We start from the raw sequence: 11,271 nt of genomic DNA, 5'->3' as shown, positions 1-11,271 counted from the left end.
CCTTATATCATAACACTAACCTACCCTCATATCATAACACTAACCTACCCTCATATCATAACACTACATACAGACATGTCTAACACTAACCTACCCTCATATCATAACACTACATACAGACATGTCTACCACTAACCTACCCTTATATCATAACACTAACCTACCCTCATATCATAACACTAACCTACCCTCAAATCATAACACTAACCTACCCTCATATCATAACACCAACCTACCCTCATATCATAACACTACATACAGACATGTCTACCACTAATCTACCCTCATATCATAACACCAACCTACCCTCATATCATAACACTAACCTACCCTCATATCATAACACTAACCTACCCTCATATCATAACACCAACCTACCCTCATATCATAACCCTAACCTACCCTCATATCATAACACTAACCTACCCTCATATCATAACACTACATACAGACATGTCTACCACTAACCTACCCTCATATCATAACACTAACCTACCCTCATATCATAACACTACATACAGACATGTCTACCACTAACCTCCCCTCATATATTAACAGTAACCTACCCTCATATCATAACACTAACCTACCCTCATATCATAACACCAACCTACCCTCATATCATAACACTACATACAGACATGTCTACCACTAACCTACCCTCATATCATAACACTAACCTACCCTCATATCATAACACCAACCTACCCTCATATCATAACACTAACCTACCCTCATATCATAACACTAACCTACCCTCATATCATAACACTACATACAGACATGTCTACCACTAACCTACCCTCATATCATAACACTACATACAGACATGTCTACCACTAACCTACCCTCATATCATAACACTAACCTACCCTCATATCATAACACAAACCTACCCTCATATCATAACACTAACCTACCCTCATATCATAACACAAACCTACCCTCATATCATAACACTAACCTACCCTCATATCATAACACTAACCTACCCTCATATCATAACACTAACCTACCCTCATATCATAACACTACATACAGACATGTCTACCACTAACCTACCCTCATATCATAACACTAACCTACCCTCATATCATAACACTAACCTACCCTCATATCATAACACTACATACAGACATGTCTAACACTAACCTACCCTCATATCATAACACTAACCTACCCTCATATCATAACACTAACATACCCTCATATCATAACACTAACCTACCCTCATATCATAACACTAACCTACCCTCATATCATAACACTAACCTACCCTCATATCATAACACTAACCTACCCCTCATATCATAACACTACATACAGACATGTCTACCACTAACCTACCCTTATATCATAACACTAACCTACCCTCATATCATAACACTAACCTACCCTCAAATCATAACACTAACCTACCCTCATATCATAACACCAACCTACCCTCATATCATAACACTACATACAGACATGTCTACCACTAACCTACCCTCATATCATAACACAACATACAGACATGTCTAACACTAACCTACCCTCATATCATAACACTAACCTACCCTCATATCATAACACTACATACAGACATGTCTACCACTAACCTACCCTCAGATCATAACACTACATACAGACATGTCTACCACTAACCTACCCTCATATCATAACACTAACCTACCCTCATATCATCACACTGACCTACCCTCATATCATAACACTACATACAGACATGTCTAACACTAACCTACCCCTCATATCAAAACACTAACCTCCCCTCATATATTAACACTAACCTACCCTCATATCATAACACTAACCTACCCTCATATCATAACACTACATACAGACATATCTACCACTAACCTACCCTCATATCATAACACTAACCTACCCTCATATCATAACACTAACCTACCCTCATATCATAACACTACATACAGACATGTCTAACACTAACCTACCCCTCATATCAAAACACTAACCTGCCCTCATATATTAACAGTAACCTACCCTCATATCATAACACTAACCTACCCTCATATCATAACACTACATACAGACATGTCTAACACTAACCTACCCTCATATCATAACACTAACCTACCCTCATATCATTACACTACAGACATGTCTACCACTAACCTACCCTCATATCATAACACTACATACAGACATGTCTAACACTAACCTACCCTCATATCATAACCCTAACCTACCCTCATATCATAACACTAACCTACCCCTCATATCATAACACTACATACAGACATGTCTAACACTAACCAAAGTGAGACTCCTACAATTGAATTTGTAATAGTTTATTTACCATATCCGTTGAATGATGATGATGATGATGGTGAGATGAAGGTTGTTGTGGTTGGGGCTGGAACTGCTGTAGTTTTTGTTGTGATAGTGATGGTTGGAGCCACTGAAAAAAGTGTTAAGCAAGGTGAGGAGAGGGAGAGATGGAGAGATGAGGAGGGAGAGAGAGAGTGATGGAGGCAAAAAGAGAGATAGATGGAGGGAGATATTGATGGTGGAAGAGGATGATAGATAGGAAAGAAGGAGAGAGATAGACACAGTGCATTGTCATGATGTGGCCCTCTTTGGGTATAGCGAGTGCCTTCCCCCGCTCTCCCCCTGACACACAGGTTCTGTTATCTTAGGGTCGTATATTACTGGAGGAGACTCTCTCCCTCATGCAGTATAGAGAGAGGGTTCACAGTAGAACAAAGGAACTTCTTCTACCTCACAGAACTTGAGAACTGAACAATATCCATGTGTTGGAGAATGTGTAAACGGTTGTTGGAGAATCCCGCTACGACCGGTCCATTTTGTGTCATGTTTGTGACCTCATGAGAGACAATACAGCCATTACCATAACTCTGTTCATACAGAGTCTCCGTTATGAGATTTGCATCTAATTATTGTACAAAATGAATTAGTAAAGATTAAACTTTTAGTGAAATTATGTAATGTGATTTTAAACTGTTTAATGAAAGAGAATCCAATTCCCTTTAAAGTTTCACTAAGTCATTGGCCTGCCCCCATGAGCACAGAAATCGATCTGGCATCATGGGACAGCCTTTTTTACTGTGCCGAATATAAACCCCACCTGGAGAAGCCCACTTCAGACCAAGCCTACCTCGGTCAGCTGAGGGAGCTAAGGTTTGAGTAGAGACCATTTCTACCTCAGTCAGCTGAGGGAGCTAAGGTTTGAGTAGAGACCATTCCTACCTCAGTCAGCTGAGGGAGCTAAGGTTTGAGTAGAGACCATTCCTACCTCGGTCAGCTGAGGGAGCTAAGGTTTGAGTAGAGACCATTCCTACCTCGGTCAGCTGAGGGAGCTAAGGTTTGAGTAGAGACCATTTCTACCTCAGTCAGCTGAGGGAGCTAAGGTTTGAGTAGAGACCATTTCTACCTCAGTCAGCTGAGGTAGCTAAGGTTTGAGTAGAGACCATTCCTACCTCGGTCAGCTGAGGGAGCTAAGGTTTGAGTAGAGACCATTCCTACCTCGGTCAGCTGAGGGAGCTAAGGTTTGAGTAGAGACCATTCCTACCTCGGTCAGCTGAGGGAGCTAAGGAATGAGTAGAGACCATTCCTACCTCGGTCAGCTGAAGGAGCTAAGGTTTGAGTAGAGACCATTTCTACCTCGGTCAGCTGAGGGAGCTAAGATTTGAGTAGAGACCATTCCTACCTCGGTCAGCTGAGGGAGCTAAGGTTTGAGTAGAGACCATTCCTACCTCAGTCAGCTGAGGGAGCTAAGGTTTGAGTAGAGACCATTCCTACCTCAGTCAGCTGAGGGAGCTAAGGTTTGAGTAGAGACCATTCCTACCTCGGTCAGCTGAGGGAGCTAAGGTTTGAGTAGAAACCATTCCTACCTCGGTCAGCTGAGGGAGCTAAGGTTTGAGTAGAGACCATTCCTACCTTGGTCAGCTGAGGGAGCTAAGGTTTGAGTAGAGACCATTCCTACCTCGGTCAGCTGAGGGAGCTAAGGTTTGAGTAGAGACCATTCCTACCTCAGTCAGCTGAGGGAGCTAAGGTTTGAGTAGAGACCATTCCTACCTCGGTCAGCTGAGGGAGCTAAGGTTTGAGTAGAGACCATTCCTACCTCGGTCAGCTGAGGGAGCTAAGGTTTGAGTAGAGACCATTCCTACCTCGGTCAGCTGAGGGAGCTAAGGTTTGAGTACAGAATCTCAGTGTACGCTAAGGTTGTAATGGTTGTTGAAACTCTGAGACTATTGATTCCGACAGAATAAGAGCAACTCTTCATTACTAATTACTAGTCTTCAGCTAGGAATTTAGTACCATTGAATGCGAAGACCGACAACCGCCGAAACATCTATTCTATAAGAACATTTCTGAATGTTACTCTGAAGTATCAATTCTAACCAAAGACTCCAGGGATGCAGAGAGAATCTCGGATGAACTTTCCAACAGAAAAGGACGATTCCAACAGAGATCACGACGACACAGTGAGCATAAATATAAATATTGATTGCAGTTGTTCCCGAATGAGTGAGCGTTCATGTGCAAAGGATTAGCATTTCAATTATTATAATTATCAACTGTGTAGTGTCTTTTGTCTTTCGCGCCCTTCTCAGTCCCTTTGTCTACCAAGCCGCCATACTGATTTCGCCCACTAGGGCACATCCCCTATAATTTCCTTGTGACCATATCTACTCTGTTTGTTTGTTATGCATTTCTGTGATTATTTAGTTAGTTAGTAAATAAATGATTAAGACAATTGATGTATGGAGGATTCATAGTGAAGACTGGGTTCGTGCAGATAACCCACGATTTACGACGTTCGGAATGAGACTAACGTGAGGTAAAGAATAACTCATTAATAAGACTAATTGATCAGATATTAAAATATCTGAAAAGTTATATTAGGAAAATTATAACTTTGTAATCTGAAGATTTTCCGTGTGTGCCCCGACTTCCTAGTTAATTACATGATTAGTTTAATCACGCAATAATAATTACAGAGAATTGATTTGATAAAATAACAGTCTTCACTTTAATAATGCCGAACACACAACAGCATGATACATATTGCTGTATATTTCCTCTCTAGACAGACAGATGTAAAGACAGGGAGGTTCCTCTTGTTCCTGTTGAAGTCTGTTAGTTCTACTTTAGCTCAACATATCTCTCTATCTCTCTCTTACGCTCATCACTCTTTTCATCTCTCTCCCTCCCTTTCTCTCTCTCTCTGATGACAACTGCAGGTTTCATGATGACATTCATACTGAAACTGGTGTTTTATATCTTGAACACATTACTGCTTAGTGATACTGAGACAGATATAGAAACACACAGTTATTACAGAGGAAGTTACAGTGTTCTGGTCCAGTGTCTTTTCACACCACTACAAACACACAGACATTACAGAGGAAGTTACTGTGTTCTGGTCCAGTGTCTTTTCACACCACTACTAACACACAGTTATTACAGAGGAAGTTACAGTGTTCTGGTCCAGTGTCTTTTCACTCCACTACAAACACACAGACATTACAGAGGAAGTTACAGTGTTCTGGTCCAGTGTCTTTTCACACCACTACAAACACACAGACCCACCCAGCCTCCACTAACACACTGACTGCCTACATATTTCACAATGTTCTAGATGTGATACATTACAGAGTTACTGCAGGGGTACAGCATGGCAAGTAGAGGAGGCTAGTGGCAGGAGATATAGGAGGACAGGCTCATTGTAATGACTGGAATAGAATAGATTGAACGGTATCAAACACATCAAATGCATGGTTTCCATGGTTTCCATGTGTTGATACCTTTCCATCCATTACAGCCATTACAATGAGCCTGTCCTCCTATATCTCCTCCCACCAGCCACCACTGATGTAAAGAGTTGATCCACTTACCCACAGAGAGGATAAATCTAGTGTAGTCTGCAGGTCTCCAACTTCTATCAGATCCACACCAGTATGTCCCAGAATCCTCTGGTCTCATCTTCTTGATGTGAACAGTGAAGTTGGTCTTCTCACGGTTGTCCCTCAGAGAAAACCTCTCATTCCATATAATGATGTTAGGTTGTGTAGCTGTAACTTTATTTTCACAGGTTAAAGGACTGTCCCCCATACAGAAGAACTTCTCATTCTTCTTGTGGCCTGCTGGATATTTACAAGTAAGCCTGGCAGTCTCCCCAACCTGCACAGTCACATTGATTGGTTTGACATCCCTCCAATCTGTGAATGAGATTTTAAAAAACACATGCAATTACCATTTCAATTAAACTACTTTTATCAAATAGATATGACTGTAACTTGTGTGTTTATGTTCACATGTTAAAGAGAAAGAAGAAGTTTATACTCACTTATAACAAGCAGCTTCACCTGTGTGATCAGTGTAATGTAACGTTGTTCTGTCCTGCTGGTTGCTACTCCACACCAGTAGGTCCCAGTATCATCTTCAGTCAGGTCCCTGATGGTCACTGTGGAGAATCTCTCTCTTCTGTTGTCAGACACAGAGAAACGACCAGCTTCTGCAGTTGTCTGGTGAGCAGCGATCATATAAACACAAGTCTTGAAGTCATTGCTTTCCTTGCAGAAATACTTGATGCTGTCCTCATGGTCCTCTGAATAGTTGCATCTGATGGTAGCTTCTCCTCCCAGATTGGCCGTCTCTATGACTGACTTCTCACAGCAGTCACCTGTCAATAGGAACACACATCACAACCTGAGTCTAATACTATAGACTGACTTCTCACAGCAGTCATCTGTCAATAGGAACACACATCACAACCTTAGTCTAATACTATAGACTGACTTCTCACAGCAGTCATCTGTCAATAGGAACACACATCACAACTTCTTCTTAATAGGGGGGCGCTGTTTTCACTTTGGAAAAAATTGTGCCCAAATTAAACGGCCTCGTACTCTGTTCTAGATCATACAATATGCATATTATTATTACTATTGGATAGAAAACACTCTGAAGTTTCTAAAACTGTTTGAATTATATCTGTGAGTAAAACAGAACTCATTTGGCAGCAAACTTCCATACAGGAAGTGAAAATTCTGAAAATGAGGCTCTGTGTCAGGGCCTGCCTATTCAACTGGCTTTTATTTATGAATCTGTATGCACTTCATACGCCTTCCACTAGATGTCAACAGGCAGTAGAAGGTTGAATGGGGTGTCTAGCTTGATGTGAGGCCAAATAAGAGCTTTTGGAGTGACAGGTCTGCTCTTTTGTCAGTTTTCATCTGCGCGCCGTGGAACCTCACATTGTCTTCTGAAAAACGTTCGGTATACACGACGAATTGCTCCGGCTCTGATTTTATTTGATACATATGAGAAAAACATCATAAAGTAGGATTTTTCAACCGAGTTTGACCAGTTTATTCAACGTTTTTTGGGACTTTCCATGCGCAAACATTTCTTGGACACGTGAGCTCCGCATGGCTAGCCAAAGTTGCTAATTCGACAGAAGAAATGGACATTCTAAAACCAAACAACGATTTATTCTGGACCTAGGCCTCCTTGCACAACATTCTGATGGAAGATCAGCAAAAGTAAGAGAAAATGTATTATGTTATTTCGTATTTCTGTGTAATATGTTGGCTCCAACACGGCGGAGAATAGGTGAGCGCTGTCTCACAATAATGCATGCTGTATGTTGTAGTGAAGTTATTTAAAAAAAATCTAACACAGCGGTTGCATTAAGAACCAGTGTATCTTTCATTTGCCATACAACAAGTATTTTTATGGAAAGTTTATGATGAGTTCTTTGGTTAGATTAGGTGACTGTCCAAAATATCTCCGGACATTTTGGTGAATTGTTGCTACGTATTCACAATGTATAACCACGATTTGCAGCTCTAAATATGCACATTTTCGAACAAAACATAAATGTATTGTATAACATGATGTTATAAGACTGTCATCTGATGAAGTTGTCCAAAGGTTAGTGATTCATTTTATCTCTATTTCTGGGTTTTGTGAAAGCTACCTATGCGGTGGAAACATGGTGAAAACATGCCATTGTGTGTTTGGCTATTGTGGTTAGCTAATATAAATACATATTGTGTTTTCGCTGTAAAACATTTTAAAAATCGGAAATGATGGCTGGATTCACAAGATGTTTAACTTTCATTTGCTGTATTGGACTTGTGATTTCATGAAATTATATTATATGATATCCCTGTCCCGTTAGGCTAGGCTATGCTAGTCAGCTTTTTTGATGAGGAGGATCCCGGATCCGGGATGGGTATCACTGAAAGGCTAATACTATAGACTGACTTCATTGACTAGTGGTACTGATCATGTAATAACATATGTAGCTATATTCATTTTATTAAGTTAAAGTAAAGGTCTCTCACCCTTCTTCACATTCAGCTCTACCTTGGTATAACTGTCAGGTATATTAGGTTTGTCCACTCCACACCAGTAGGTTCCTTCATCTTTTCTTTTCAGTTGTCTGATGATCACCTTGAAGTAGTTTCCTCCAGTGACGTCATACAGAGAGAATCTACCACTGTTTACCCAGGTGTTCTTCAATCCAGTTCTGATTTGATACTTACAACTCCAACTGTTCTGCCCAACGCAGAAATATTTCTCATGACTTCTGTCTAATATGTAATAATCACAGTAGATGATGACAGTTCTTCCAGAGTATCCTGTCACTTTGAAGGAGCTCAAACAACCTGTCAATCAGACAAGAGAAAATACATGTCATACTCCTCTTAGTTTAGTGTTTTGTAATACTAATGTAGTTACGGTTAGGATTCCTACACCAGTGGCATCCTCAAATCTCACTCACACACACACACGCACACACACACACACACACACACACACACACACACACACACACACACACACACACACACACACACACACACACACACACACACACACACCGTAGTGTTTCCTTATCTGTATTAGCAGCCTTTATAAGAAATCTAACTGGATGTTATTACATTGTTATAGAGAGTTATAACAAGCTTATTACCTGACATGAAGGAGAGAAGGATGACTATCAGCAGGATCCTCATCTTGTTGTGTTCCAGGTTGGTCCAGGTGTCTATAGGTCCTGATATAATGTTGTGTTCTCTCCAGGTTGGTCCAGGTGTCTATAGGTCCTGATATAATGCTGTGTTCTCTACAGGTTGGTCCAGGTGTCTATAGGTCCTGATATAATGCTGTGTTCTCTCCAGGTTGGTCCAGGTGTCTGTAGGTCCTGATATAATGCTGTGTTCTCTCCAGGTTGGTCCAGGTGTCTATAGGTCCTGATATAATGCTGTGTGTCCAAGTCTACAACTCTCTCTGTTCTCTCTCTACTTATAGGAACTTAAATACAAACTTAATGTACTTCATGTACTCTCTCTAACTCACTCTTTGCGCTCGTACAACTATGTACTTCCCTATTTCTGCATCTCTCTCTCTCTCTCTACTAGTTCAAACCCTCCTACCACATGTTATTTCTGACAGCCCCTCCCTCTTCCTCCTTAACCAATCACATCTATGTTCCTACATCACACAGTAGAGAGCGAGAGAGAGAGGGGGAGAGAGAGAGAGAGGGAGGGTGAGAGAAAGAGAGAGAGAGTCCTCTATGGATCATAGCACAGAAACACATTCAAACACAGGAGAGAAACAGAGTTATTCTGCCACTGGAGGGCAGTCTCCCTCCATCTCTCTCTCCCTCCATCTCTCTCTCCCTCCAGCTCTCTCTCCCTCCAGCTCTCTCTCCCTCCATCTCTCTCTCCCTCCATCTCTCTCTCCCTCCATCTCTCTCTCCCTCCATCTCTCTCTCCCTCCAGCTCTCTCTCCCTCCAGCTCTCTCTCCCTCCATATATCCCTCAATCTCAACTCTGTGCGTCTAATGACAGTGGTACATGCTGATGAGACAGGTACAGAGTGACAGGTACTGAGTTTACTGACAGCATCAGTGGAGGCTGGTGAGGGGAGGACTACTTATAGTAATGGTTAGAATGGGGCGTATCAAATACATAAATATATTGGTGCTTTATTGATAAATACACATAGTCTCATTTCCCAGTTGTCATGACTGTCCTGTGAGTATCAGACTGATGGGGGGGTGACAGTAACCAGGCCTCTCTCTCTCCAACAGAGAGGAGAGGGGGAGCTGTTGATTCGTCACCTTCACACCCTGCTGTAAATCTCTGGAGGGGGAAACTTTGTCTCTCTACCCTTTAGTATTGGGATTGGAATGTCTTTTGTCTAGAGAGACTTTTGCCCAAAACTCTAACTTTGGAACAGTATTTCTAACATCTGAATGTAGAATGTAGAATGTAGAATGTAGAATGTATATGTCAAGTTTCCATCCAATAGACACTGTAAAATGAAGATAATATTTTTGTTAAGAATTTGATTCAAATTTTCTAACGAGTACATAGTTTTGATGATACATTGCCCAGTAAGTAGCCACGCCCGAGGGACCTCAGAGAGCGTTTCAGCATGAGGGTAACACCCCATTTTTACCAGAGTGTATAAAGGATTGGCTAAGAATTAACATATCAGACCAGAACATTTCTGTGTTGCTGCTGGCGTGTAAAGTGGTCAGGAGTTGAACCCTGAAAAATCAACCTTTAGACCAGAAAGATGTGAGACCATGGAAACGGTTAGAACTTAACCTCAACACGAGGTGAAGAAGATAAACTCACCTTCCTTTAGACCAGAGAGACGAAGAGCTGCAGCTCATGTCCATCTTGGTCCGAATCCTGAGTGCCAGCACAAGGAGGAAGAGGCTAGAAGCTCACCTCAGACAATCACTGGTACAGCTGCTTAGCTGTCTTATGTCAGATATAGAGAAAAACGAATATAAAGGACTATCTTGCTATGCTCATCACCAACTCTCATCACTGTTGACATGGCTGGTTATCTTCCAGAGTGAACAACAGTAGAAGACGGGAAAGGGAAACCCCTTTCGGACAATCAGAGCCAAACAGCTGGAAGGTCAACAACTTTCCGAAAAGGCTTAGTTCCGACCGAGATAAACGAAGAACAGCATTCAACACGTAAATACATTCATTATTTCTTATACCGAACGGGCGGTGGTTCGTGTGCAAAGTATGCGATTAATGGGAGAATAGTTATGGAATGTGACCATGATAAGTGTCCATTTCAAGCCGTCATATCTTGTTAGACCACTAGGGACTTTTGTCTCATGCAAGTATGTGTGTGTTCTGTTATTATTTAGTTAGTTAGTAATTGTTAGTAAATTGTATAGTACTGAATAATGATCAAGGTTGGGGTTCTTGCAGATCCAAGAAGGTTACGACTGTTCAG

This window comes from Salvelinus namaycush, chromosome 39 (genome assembly GCF_016432855.1).
Source record: "Salvelinus namaycush isolate Seneca chromosome 39, SaNama_1.0, whole genome shotgun sequence".
NCBI lineage: Eukaryota > Metazoa > Chordata > Actinopteri > Salmoniformes > Salmonidae > Salvelinus > Salvelinus namaycush.
The sequence above is the reverse complement of the archived record's forward strand: the minus strand, read 5'-3'. Positions refer to the sequence as shown.